Here is a 13,954-nt window from a genome sequence, read left to right as displayed (position 1 = left end):
AACGTAAATGCGAAGCCGCAGAGCTGAAGCAGGGAACTTGGCTGGAAGAAATTGTGTGGAAAGAGGAACGAAAGCAAAACAGACAGCCTCGGACAGAATTCTGTGTTCTCTGGCGGAGATGTGAGAGCGTGTGTGGGTCGAGAAGAGGCATCATGAGACTATATTTGTGCTCGCCGAAAGCACTGTGTGCTGTGCGGCCATATTACATACCGTTTGAGGAGGGTTGCCAAACTGATTCGTCCTGCTTGGAAAGATTTTTTTTTGGGTCTGTTATGCAAAATCAGCTAACGAGCGCTCGTACTATCAATTATAATGCACAAATTATTATCGCGATTTTCCCCTGACTGAGAGTTACGAGGATAAAAGAGCTAAACGAATTTATTCATTGCGCACAAAATTAGCCCCAATTGGAGTTAAACCCAAATCTGATCGATCCGAACGACGATCATCGAATCGATCGTCATTGTCGTCGTTACTGTTGTCGTCGCACTTATCAGCTTCTGTGTGCGCCCAGCCAATCGAGATGAAAAGCTCCTCGCAGTACACGGGTGCGGGGATGTGAGTGAAAATTTTGCCCAATTAGTGTGTTGGTAGCCTATTTTTTCGACATGGTCATCATCACCGGTGCTGCTGCTGCTGCGGCAGCGGCGGTTGTTGGTGTTGTTGTTATTGCCACAGTCGAGCCTGTTTGTATGTCGGCATAATTAAACAGCCACAATTCGGTCGTACATATGCACAAGAGAGAGAGAGAGAGAGAGAGAGAGAGAGACTGTGCGCAGGAAAACGAGATACCCAGTGAGGAGGAACAGGGGGTCTGAAGAGTACAGGGGAGTCTGGAAAGTAGGGAACATTTCATCGGAGAGTGTGTGCATAGGAACCTCCGAGAGTCCGACTTGGACGGACTTGGTTTGGAATATGGCGAAAAAGAGAACGACAAAGAGTGACAGAAAGATCGTATAATATGCATCATAAAACCGGGCCCGAGAGTGAGCCTAACTGTGTTGAGCGCGCAGTTGGGTGGTGTCACGGGCCTTGAGAGGGGTAGCGGAGGGGGGAAGGTGAACACGGGAAAGTATTTTATATATTAAAAATATGATGATGAAGTAAATACCTGTATCGCTTAATATAGAATTGTCGGTGCGGAGATCGTGTTTGGAAGAAAGCGGGCGGGCGGGCGGTCGTGTGGCGGGAATCCAAGTGCGAAGGCGAAGGCAGGAGATTTCAACGGGAGAAATGCCCCTTGGTGTGCCGTCTATTGTTGCAACCCGGAAAGATTTTGAGCCTGGTGTGATCGCACTCGGTGGGAGGGAGGAGGAGGGGATAGAAGCGCTTGGAGAATCTAGGAGATCGAGCCAAGGGAAAAAGGGGAACACAACTACGTGTTGGTTTAGCAGATCAAATAGTTGTTGTTTTGCTTTAATGGGAATAACCTATTTTGCGCTAGGACTTATTCTAAATTCGAAAAATGTAGTTTATTATATGTTATTAAGACGGCCGCATTAAATATGATTGTAATGATATAAAATCAGGTAGTCTTAGTAACAGATATACTACTTTTTTATGATGCTTAACTTGATGCATTTTGATGATGGATTCATTGTAGCAACCATCGTTATCTATCATTTTATGATCCAATAAAATAATTTTCATGTCATAAGCAAAACCAAAAGACCTTAAACCTATCTTTAATCCATTAAAAATTCAACAAAATTTATTTTGATTCTTCCTCAAAAATTCCATAATAAATATTTAACCAAAAATACCTAAGAAAGGAGCTTTAGATCTTCAAGGCCAAAATTGATTTCTCTTCATCCCAGAGCAAGTGATTTTCAAAGATATTGGATTTGGTCTTATTTATTCAAAAAGCGAAAAATCAACAAAGACATTACACTTTGAAATACTTCTACATACTATTGTGATCATTATAGTTGCGTTTTTTAATTCAAATTAAAGTTTTTTTGTAGTTCAATAAATTGAAGAAGGTTCTGCGCTGTCACGTAACTAATATGGTATTCTTCTTCAAATTAATTTCAGTAAAATGTAACTTGGCAGGGTAGAATAATGAAACTACACAAACTAAAAAACAAATGTATAATCGGATGGTATCTTTTCACAAAATTGTATAAAATAATGGAATCTGGCTCAGAATGTTATCGAATCATTTCAAGAATGTTCCGTTTTTCCGAATTGTGGAATTATTAAAAAGCATTGCTGTTAGATTTGCCTCAATCTTAGACACTGCAAAGCTTGAGCTCGAATTTATTTTTAATTTACCGCGTTTATTTGAAGAACAGTAAAATAGTGAATTTTCCCACCAGAACATCCAAAATTTTATAGTAAACATTACCTGAAAAAAAAAACTTTCGAATTTCGAAACCGGCGGTTCATCCAAATTTCATGGAATGTACTCGGATACAAGTTTTGTAACACAGATTCAAAGTATTCAGGCTGACGAGTCTTCATTGATTTTTTGAAGAGTTAAAACTCATGATTATTGTGAGGGTTACTTCAAATTCGAGGCTTTCGAGACCTTTCTCAAACGATCACTTCTGATCACTTTTTATAGATCTCAGTTAAGGTTCTTTTCTTTTTTCAAATATTCCGAGGTTATGATTTTTTAAGTTTCACTAAATTTTTTCCAGCGCATCTGAACTTTTCAAGCCTCTTCGAAATCATTTGATGCAGGATTTCTATGTTGTTTGTATTTTCTAATTAATTTCACGCACTCAAATGTGCTCGATTTTACAGAACCAAGTTTTTTGGTTTCATTTGGAGGCCCAAACAATCCAAAACTTACCGGAAGTCGATTAGTTTTGTCACCGCTTGGCGCATTACATTTTAATTTTTTTTTTCAATTTGAAAAACCTACTTTTTTGCATTACCCTTTCTATAGAGCTCAGTAATGCTGGAATAATGCAATACATCTCGTTGAAGTATAGCAATGTAGATGCTTAACAACTATGCCGAAGACACTGAAGAGCTATGATGTCCCTATAAAAAGTTATGATTGTTCTAAGTAGAGTATGTCGAATTGAATACAGAAAATTATTTTTCTGCCAACACTACCAGTGTACCTGCGTCAGTAGGATTACCATCAGAAGTATGATGTCGTATCGAGTTTATACACTCAGCTGGATCAATCAAACAAATGTACGTAAATATTATAGACGCTGATTGAATCTACATTATGTTGTAGAGGTAACTTCTGATGAAAATCTGACTGACGCCGAAACACTGGTAGTGTTGGCGAACAAAATGATTCTCTGCATACAATTCGACAATCTCAACTTCGAACAGCGATGACATTTTTAAAGGACATCCTAGCTCTTCATTGTCTTCGGTAAAGTCGTGTTGAGCATCAAAAAACCTATCTTTTAAAGTCATAAAGCGTAAGGTTCAAGCCATTCTCAGGTCTCTAGAATGGAAAATGCAAAAAAGCAGGTTTTCTCATACAAACTTGTAGACAAAACCGATCGACTTTTAAATAATTTAGAATTGTTTGGGGCCCCAAATAGAACAAAAAAAACTTGGTTCTGAGTTTTTGTTATCAAGTTTTATTTTTTCCATATGACGCCCTCCTCTAATTTAATGTTTATTTTGTGTGGGAAATTAGTTCCACAAATAGTTTATGTCATTCGCATGCACAGTGTTAAGTACAACCAGAAACACTGCTTAATTTCATGTTCTATCGAATTATTATAAGTGAAGATATTAATTTGAATTTTTTTTTCCTGTATGGACTTCTTTAATTCTACCAAAATCGTTGTTCTATTATGTGCATAACGCCCGGGTGCCTGCTGTATCCCGCACTTCTATTATTAACAATACCGCAACTGAGAAGTGGCATGCTTATTATTTATCCGTTCTTGTGTGTAATGTGATTTTACTCTTCCTTTTAGACACTTACTGCTCTACTATACCGAGCCTTGCTCCTCCTGCCAAATATCGCCACTTTTAAATTCCCTGGAAAAGTTTCGTTGTGCTTCCTTCTGGGCAAATTTATTTATAAATTTATAAAATAATAGTTTTTTTTCGAAATGATATGTGAGAGAAATTTTTGTGGGTTGCGATGTGATATTTTGGTTGATTTGATAATTTTAAATGAAAGGGGAATTATATTTGACTGTGCGCAATATGAATCATTGTCCTAAAATGTGACTCAAATTTCGAACACCCCAATATCTAGATTCAAACTTCAAAATAAGGCATAAATCACTAGGATATTCATGCTTTGATTCAACATATACACTAGGGTGGCAATGGCTTGTGTGAGAAAAATTTGACCTTAAAATTCTGCTTTTTCTATTTTTTCCTTGTTGGGGACATTATACCACTGCGACCAGTACCTTGATCTATTGTGGTGTGTCCTCTTTTGCCTTAAGCGTTTTCTTGTATAGACAATTACTATATGTTTTAATAGTCACTGTCGTGATTGAAGGCATTGTCCCAATGTGGTATTATGTAATGAATAAATTTTGAAACATTGTTCGGAGAACTAACCCATATATCCCAAGGTTCTAGTAGTCCCTTATCAAGAAATTTGCGCCGTTTGGTGAATATTACTGGACATTCACACAGCAAATGATGAGCACTTTCACTCCTTGTGCAACAGGAGCGACAATTTTCATTTGCAAGCCTCACTATTAGCTTTAGATGATATTGATTCGGACAGTGACCAGTGATCAGTCCAGTGTAAGTTCTAAGATCCTTCTTCGAAAGGTTCGACAATTTTTGTGCGGTCGAAGCGTTGGGCTTGATGTATCGTTTTGCATGACGAGCTATTGTAGTGCTATCCCAAATCAGAAGCACCTGAACTTTTTCCCATTCTGATAGCTCCATTCCAGCTCTGTTAGTCCGCATCCGCTTTTTCATTTCCTTCGATGCCACAGTGTTGAGGAACCCGGTAAAGGTTTACCTTGTTGAGTGTAGCTAGTTGCTGAAGCATTTTAATACATTCCCAAACTAATTTGGAAGGGCAAGTAACAGATATCAAAGCATTCAAGGCTGCTTGACTATCAGAAATATGCTTATATTAGCATTTCGATTAGATTTTCGATTTAAGCAGATCGAAGTACATTCTAAAATGGCATAGATTTCAGCTTGGAGAACCGTAGGCCATTTGCCCATCGCCACTGAAAAACTTGAATTCCACTTAGAAGTAGTGCCTAAAATGAAATACATATTGCAGAACCATCGGAAATCGGGAGAATGTGCATTGTTTTTCATCGTTCAAAAAAGTGAAACTTAGACCGCTTTCTGGCACGTGTTTCCAAATCCCAATTGAGGTTTTATTCGAGGAAAACGAAACTTTTGGGCACTACTTCTAAACGAAATTCGAAAATTCGATTTTTATTCCAACCCTAACATAAATGTTCGCAAATCACAATAGAAAAAAAAAACGACTGAAAATTGTTGGAATAACAGCATACTTTAACAATAACCGCTAAGAGAGAGGGTCAAAACGTCCAAATACTTATTACTGACTGTTGACAGTCATTATTTTCAACGTCTACTGAATTCCTGCGGGTAATTCAACAGTGAGAAGTTATGCATGCTCATTTAATTTACCTCTCATAACTCTTATTTTCAAGCATTTATAGTTCTGAAAAGAACTGATTCTATAATCTTCAGCTCGAAATGTGTGCTACAGAACGTTGATGATCGCACCACCACCGCCGGTAGCATTGAATATTTTGCTTGACCGCGCATAATAAAGTTTGCTCTCCACTGTGCCCTCCGGTAGCTGTGCCAGCAAAATATCCTGCAGCGTACGATGTTAACTATTGCTGCCGTATGCAAAATTAAGGTAACATGTTCCGCAGTGCCTGGAAGTTGACTCGAATGCAGCTCTCGTTTCTTAATGTCGCGAACCTCTACTAACAGCTATACTCCATTCGCTATTGTGTGACAAACTAGACGGAAGCTGAATTTTCTACACGCAGTCTTTTGTATCGAATTCAGCGTAGATTTTTGCCATGAGGACGTGGGCATGCAGCTTAGAGAAAGACAAACGGAACAAAACATTTTGTAGAGTCAGAATATGTAGGCAGTGGAATTTATTCGTCCATGTTATTGTTATTCGTGCTCGGGAAACAAGGGAATAGTAAGGAAAATGTATGGAAAAGCTTGACCTTGGAACTTTCCACCTTTTTTCACCATTAAGCAGTAAAGCAACAATGTTAAACATTATATCAAACAAATGACTAAGATGCATTAAGTCGTTTGCTTGCTGTAATCGTTTGAGATCTGACACAACATTTGCCAGTTTCATTTTCAATTTCACAAAATGTAATCTAGTATAGAAAACAAAGACGTAGTCCTACGTCAACATATTTCTTTTTAGAATTCAAGCGAAAATTAGCTAGCGCAACTACTCAGTATCGAAATTGATTGTGAACAAGTCGAAGTTGAACTTTTGCAACCTCTATTCGTGGTTGATGCTTGTTTTTGTGATGATATTTTTTAATTCATAAAAATTTTTAATTCAATAAAATCTTGTTACCTCAAAGATACGAGTAATACCTGATACCGATGACAAGATTAAATTAGACCCAGCAATAGTGTGTGGATAGTTGAAGAGGTACAACTTTTTGACAGGTATGATAATCTGCATAACTCAGCAGTTCATAACACCAATTGGAGTTTTGTATCATGATCGGATTAATATCTCATATGCAAGATTACTTTACTATTTAACGAAATATTTCTTCTAATATTTACTAGTATCATCAAACAACTTCTACTGATGATATCCAGAAAGTTTAATCAACATTTTTTGACTAATACTGTTAGTGAAATAGTATTAAAAATGGTCCATTTTCAAGCACGATTCGCCCTTACAATTGCTATTATTCTTTGTTTTCAAGCAGTAATAATGGAATAAAATATTTAAAGATTGTAGTTTTAGTTTAATGTTTCTTTAACATTCAGAGTTCATATAGAAACATTACTTGAGCCAAATGTTTGCTTTGAAATTGGAATTATTGGTAAAATGCGAACGCCTGTTTTGTATCATGATCGGAACAGTTTACTTCTGGGACTTCACCGCTTCAGTTTGCCAAGCTTGATAAAATTTATGGAATGATTTTGTTAAAAAAAATATTAAGAGTGTCCATTTTGCAATGTTCGGAATAGTTTTAGGCAACTATATTATCTATCTAAAAAGTTGGATATAAATGTTCCGGAAATGAAATGACTGGTCCGATTATGATATATTTTTTTCTGATCATGATGCAAATTCTCTGATCAGGAAAACGATATATGGATACGATACCACGAAAAAGCACAAACTTGGACACGGCCATCACAGATTTTGCTCAAAGTTGAGAGAATTATTCATCTACTGTCACTTTGGAAAAATCCCAAATTTGGTGTCGATTGAAATACCCCCCGCTCTGTGGGACCCCCTTGTTTATTGCAATGTCACGCATTTTTTGTTCAAAATCTCTTTTTTTCTTTTTCTTACAATTCATAGACGTAAGATGTCCGAAAAATACTGATACATGATTTTTGAAGAAAATAAACAAAGGAATCCAGAAAAAACATAAGTTTTGACCGGAAGTGTCGCCAGATAAATTATTTTTGTATTTGAAAACTAAATTTACATTTTACGGCAAATGCAGCCCTTTTTATTTTAAATTTGATAATTTAATCGTGTTCCTTGGAAAATTTCACATAAAAAACAACTAATATGAGCCAATCTCAAGATATAACATTTTTACGAAAAAAGTTGTAAACTTTGTAATCAATTTTTTTTACAATTTATAGACGTAAGACACCCGGAAAATAACGATAGGTGAATTTTGAAAAAAATAAAATAAGGAAAAAAAATTTTTTACCGGAAGTGTTGCCAGATAGATTATTTTTGTATTTTAAAACTAAATTTGCATTTTTCAGCTAATTTTATTTCAAATTTTATGGTTTCATCGTATTTCTTGGGAAATTTTACGTAAGAAACACTTATTACTTCGTGGTAATATTAGCCAATCTCGAGATATAGCATTTTTACGAAAATAGTTCTGAATTTCGTAATTAATTTCTCGTAAAAATGTTATATCTCGAGATTGGCGACTTTGCAATAAAGAGGGGAGTCCTGGAGAGTGGGAGGTATTTCAATAGACACCAAAATTGGGATTTTTCCAAAGAGACAGTAGATGAATAATTCCCCCAACTTTGGACAAAATCTGTGATGGTCGTGTCTAAGTGGCATGTACACTTCTTATGGAATGACCCATATTTGAATAAACTCACGTCGGATTTGTTATCAATTATTGTTTCTGTAAGCCAGATAGATGGATTCAAAATATATATAACTTGAAAAAAAAATTGTCTATATTTGGTCCGATCATGATACATTACTATGGATTATATTTTCCACCAGAAAACCGGAAACAAAACTGCAACAAAATCTCAACCAAAGCAACCCAGCTGCTGCGTGACAACTGTCGAACATGTCAAACTGTTTTCCCCTCGCATATTATTGTTTTCGCAAACATTGTACGGTATGTAATAACTCCCCTATCGGGCCGGCCGAGTTCGTTCACAGCACAGCCAACTATGATACCCTCACTCGCAAGTGACCGTCACTATGTATTAACAACTACTATCATCACCATCAGCATCATCGTCGTCATACGTTCGGGTTGTTCCAGAGAGCAGCAATGTTTTTTTCCTGCTCCAAACAGGACTCTTCATACCAACTCTTTGCTTAGCCTCGAGCGGTACTGGTTGTGCTATTGATAAATTACATGCTGCGTTTGCTGGCCTTCTGGCCAGCACTGACTCTTCCCATCCCATGTATTATATTACCCAAGTTAGCTCAGAAGGGCACCTCAACTGCTTGGCAGCTAAGGTCTTCCGGTTTGGTGGGGAAGGGGGGTTGTTAGTGGAGCTCGAGGGAGGAAGGGCGATAGTAAACTTCAGTGATTAGTTCGGCAATGCATTCATTCCCGACCAGCCGACTGAAATTGCTAGCAATCTGTACTTAGTAATAGTTGTTAGGCAGTTGTGGTGTGGCGAAGTTTAGAAATTTTTCGTAGAATGCTCCGAGACCCTCCAAGACAGCCGTCAGTGGGTGCAAGAGAGCGGCACGACAACGGGCAGGAATTTTGTGCAGCAAATATTTTGCCTCCGGATCGTGCTGCCACGCCGAGACGCGCTTGCTGCTGCCCATGGTGGTGATGGTGATGGTGTTAGTGTGAACCTGCCCGAATCGGACAACTTGTTTCCATCCATTCAGGCGATCCATCCGCGCGCTGCCTGGCCAAGACGGGAGAGAGAGATTTTTTTCCTTCCTTTCCTTCTTGCTGGTGCTGGTCTTCCGTCCGCTGCTGCCTGCCTGGTGGTTTGTTTTGTTGATGGTTGTGCTGATTTAGTTATGTTATGCTTGCGATCACCACCACACGACGCGTTGTTGGGGTGTTGTTGGTGTAGGGTAATGTGTTATGAGTGGGACCAAGTTAGGCTTAAAAATGCATCGATATGAAGTGTGATTTGTATGAATTTTTGATTTTTTGATGATTCGTATGATTTGAGCTAGGATAATAAAAGCATAGACTATCTTACAATAAAGAATACATAGGGTGAATAATTTATAGTTGCTATAATTCATTTGATGGGAAAAATATCTACGCGTTAATCCTCACGTCAATCTACTCAGAGTTATTCAACGTGAAGTGGTTCTAATTTTAAATGCGTATCGCTTATCACGTATCACGCACTTTTTTTGTGGTTTTATTTGAAAGCTAAGAAAAAATAACACTGGTCAACACAGCTCAAACTTTTGGTGGCCCCAGCCACTAACATTTGTTCAGAGGCTTTAATGAGTTTTCTTGCAAACATAACCTTAAAGCGACGAACCTCGCGTCCAATTACTATGCGAATTCTGACGTATGTTGACACGTTTTAATAATGACTAGAACACAGGAATGGTTAAAAAGCTATAATCTTTCCCGGAGCAGCTATTTCCAGCTTTGGGCAGCACTTTTTCTGCTTTTGTCGAAGAGAGTAATATTTTGGAAGTAGAAGTAGAACAGTTTTTAGCGTATTTTGATGTTTTCTCACACAAATAAAAACAAACGACGAAAAATCACTACGCTTGCATAAACACTACTAAAATGATGTAAATCCAGCCAATCTGACGCAACGAGAATGCTTCATGATTAAATGGAAGCGTCCTTCCAGTGTGCACCTCACATAACTTTCAGACTACATTTTTTTTTTGGAACATTAGTAATTATAAAATTAGTGCAAACGTTTTTCGAAACCAGAAGAGACGATTGACACGGTCATATTATTCAGTACATAGTTTTAATTTTTTTGGCAGAGTGAATAACAATATTCAGAGCATTGTAATGATCGTAAATCAATGTTAAATAAAAAATCATCCATGCATCCTGCAAAGATCCATTTCAAAGATTGTCACTTAATTGGGTAAATTTTGGCTCCATCCGAATTAAAATATCAAACAATCTCACCGGAAATCAACTTCTTCATTTTGCTTTGTGTCGTGCTTCGGCCGCTCGCAGAAAAATAATACACTTGCTGCTTACACCACAGGCACAGCTTAGTTAAACAAGAGAGATGAATCACTCTTTTGAGAATACGCAGAAGTACACCGCGGTGTTCACTGCTGAGCTAAATTCTACATATACACTATATTTCTATTTGCCTATTAAAATGGACTTTTATGGAGTTTTCTATAGATTGCCACTAAAAATCTTTTTTTTTTTCTTTTTTCAATATAAATGTTATATATAGTGATTTTCTAACAATTTTCAATGTTCTACAATGTTGTTTGCTATGGCGAAACAAACAATTTCAGATATCTACAAAATCTGCAAATATCTGCAGACAAAACCATTTGCATATTAAAGTATAAATGATACATCGTTTAATCCAGATATAGGAATTTGTCTCTCGCTGTCTCTCTGTGTAGATATTTGTGAGGAATCAGTGCATTATGTTATTAAAAATTTTCAACACATAAATAAATATAGGAGATAAAAATAAACTTTCTTCGGAGAACTTATGTGTTTTATTAAATTAAACAACATTGTAAAGCATTGGAAAATTCTATAAAATCACTATAAAAAGTTATGTTGAAAAAAAAACGATTTTAAGGGGCATTAGTAAGAAAACTCCACAATAGTGCATTCAAATAAACAAATAGCAGTATAGACCCTTTGGCAAAGTTGTTTTTAATAAAATTAGCCACAACTTTGCCAAACAAATGGGATTTTTATGTGAAAAATGAGAATAATAAAATTCGTTTCTCACTTATAGGTGGATTAATCATACAATTGCAACTACTATAAAATGGACAACAATTAATAAAACAATTTTGCTAAAGGCATTATGACTCCAAAATCAACTTTTTTGAGTAAAAAGTAGTTAGTTTGAATTAGTGCATTATTTTTATAGCAATCGTCAATAACCGAAGAAATATAAGAGATAAAAATAAACTATCTTTTGTAAAATGGTTTATTTAGTTATGGCAAACAATATTGTAGAACATTGAAAATTTATAGAAAACCACTAGGAAAGTTTAATTGCCAACAATAGATTTTTGGGATTATTGTGTAATTGAAAACTCCACAAAAGTTCATTTAAATAGGTAAATAGAAGTATAGTCGCCTTCGAAAAAGCTGTTTCTTTTGAATGTACTAGGGGAACTGCTCCATTATTCATCTCACCCCATATATTCATCTCATACAACATGAAAACACAATTGAAAACAGGAAAAAACGCAAAATATGCATACCCATCTGCTAATCCATGGAATGGATTCTTCTTGGTTCACTTTAGTTTCTTCATGAAGTATAATCCTCAAAAACTCACTTGAAAGCATTAAAATTGATATTTTACTCGGGCATCTGCACTCGAAAACTCACTTAATTCAATCACCCACCTCCGAAAATAAAATTCGCGCATTGTTCTATACGGCTACAACGGGACTCGTTCAGCAGTCAGCCAATGTTTTTTTCATCACTAGCGGGCCACTTTTTTTATTCACTAAATAAAATCACTCACTACACTGAAGAATACTTTAATCTTTGAAATGTTCACCTCAAATTTCCTAAAACAAGCTTGAATTAGTAAAAATATATGAGATGAATTTCTACAATTCCTAAATTTCAACTGTATGTATTTTCATTTGTTTTCACTGCATTGAAGAAAATCAAAAGTTGCCAAATCAGAGTCTGTTAATACGAAAAAATCATATTGGAAATGTTGAATTCCGAATATTCCGACATAATTGACATAAATCGACAGCACTGTAGTGGTTACCTAGGTTACCAATTTTGCACGTAAACAACTGTAGCTCTATATCTATAGGTAACCTACTACGATACGGGCTGCGGCTACGTTCATTCATGATAATGTGATTCATTCATGATTAACAGTGTTATGAATATGGGGGCGTTGTGAGTTGAATAATTGAACAGTGATTCAAGTTTTGAGATGGATATGGAAGCGTTGTCAAAAATGGTTTGTTTTACAAAGTTCAGGGTAAATCTAGCTAATATTACTAAATATACAATGCTAACCGATTCCATAAGAGCACGTAAGCATATTTAGTTTATTTGTTCAATGATTTCGTGAAAATTTGGTGTTTAATCCATGCATTCTTCGTGAATATCGGATTAATGAGATGAATAATGGAGCAGTTCCCCTGCAACTTTGCCGAACAAAGTGGATTTTTAGATTCCGAAATGAGAACAGTAAAATTCGTTTCTCACTGTTAAGTGGATTAATCACAAAATTGTAACTTTTATAACATGAAGAATAATTAAAGGAACAACTCTACTGAAGACACTGTGGCTCTAAAATATTTGGTTTCGGGTTGAAATAATTTCGATCAGGTTTTTGCAACTTTGGAAACAGTGTGGGGCAGCCGGATTTTAGTTTTCAGTTATGAGATACAATGCAAATTACGCAACCTACTTTCTTACCTACATTGTTCCCTCATTTGATATTTGCTTAAGAGACACACAGTAAAAGCACTGCAGTGAGCTCTGTAGTGTAGTTATTGAGCGTGTTGTCCTTTTGTATGAGAAAGATCCAACCAGTTTATTATCTCTCTGGAAAGTTATTTCAGATTCATCCGCGGGGTGCGAGGTTTTCGTTGTTTTCGCAGTGAAAGATATTCTTCTACACACTAGTGATTCTCAGAGGAGAAATGACGAGCCCGTTATCACCTGATATGGAGAGATTCATATAACTCTGTCTCGGATACCGACAACCTTGACAGTTGGGGTCTTCAGGAAAGTTGTGCTGGAAGTTTTAACGACTTATTTGACGCATCGTTTGTTCGACGGCCTACTGTGCAAATAGTATGTAATTTTATTCGGCTTGTGAATTCCATCATTTAGAAACTTGTCGTCTTCAGCAAAGTTGTTAGGGGCCATCCACATACCATGTGGACAGCTTAGGGGGGGGGGGGGGGATTTCTGTTATGTCCACGGTCCATACACATTTTTTAGAATTTATATGAGCAGTTGTCCACGGGGGGGGGGGGGGGGTGGTGGTCAAAAACGTTCAAAATCTGTCCACGTGGTATGTCTTGAAATTCGACCGCATCATGGCGCTTGTGTGCATGTAGTTACACATGTCAAATGCTGAGGCCTTCAGAAAACTTGTTCTGAAGGTCAAGTGAAAAACTTTGCTGAAGACCATAGCTTTCTAGGAACCGTAGAATAGGAAAATCTAGGTCAGACTAGCTCCGCATAGTGGTGAAATTCCGTACTTAACTTTTCACCATCCAAGAGCCCTTGATTTTTTGAACAACTTTGCTGAAGATTGCAGCTCTCTAGAGACTAAGAATCACGGGATAAGTTAAGGTCAAAATATGAATAATTGCGTTCACACTAACGGCTCTACTGGACTGTCTATTAACCAGAATCTCTTGACCTTCTGAACAAATTCGTTGAAGACCTACCTTTCCAGGTCGTCG

General features: G+C 36.8%; 1 protein-coding gene across 1 annotated transcript in view; it reads left to right on the top strand.

Moving 5' to 3' along the window:
• LOC129726443 (cadherin-related tumor suppressor) overlaps positions 1–13,954 on the top strand; it is a 254,093-nt gene that overhangs the window by 37,199 nt on the left and 202,940 nt on the right. The gene's annotated exons all lie outside the window — the stretch shown is intronic.

This window comes from Wyeomyia smithii, chromosome 3, assembly GCF_029784165.1.
Source record: "Wyeomyia smithii strain HCP4-BCI-WySm-NY-G18 chromosome 3, ASM2978416v1, whole genome shotgun sequence".
Lineage (NCBI taxonomy): Eukaryota > Metazoa > Arthropoda > Insecta > Diptera > Culicidae > Wyeomyia > Wyeomyia smithii.
The sequence above is the reverse complement of the archived record's forward strand: the minus strand, read 5'-3'. Positions and strand labels throughout refer to the sequence as shown.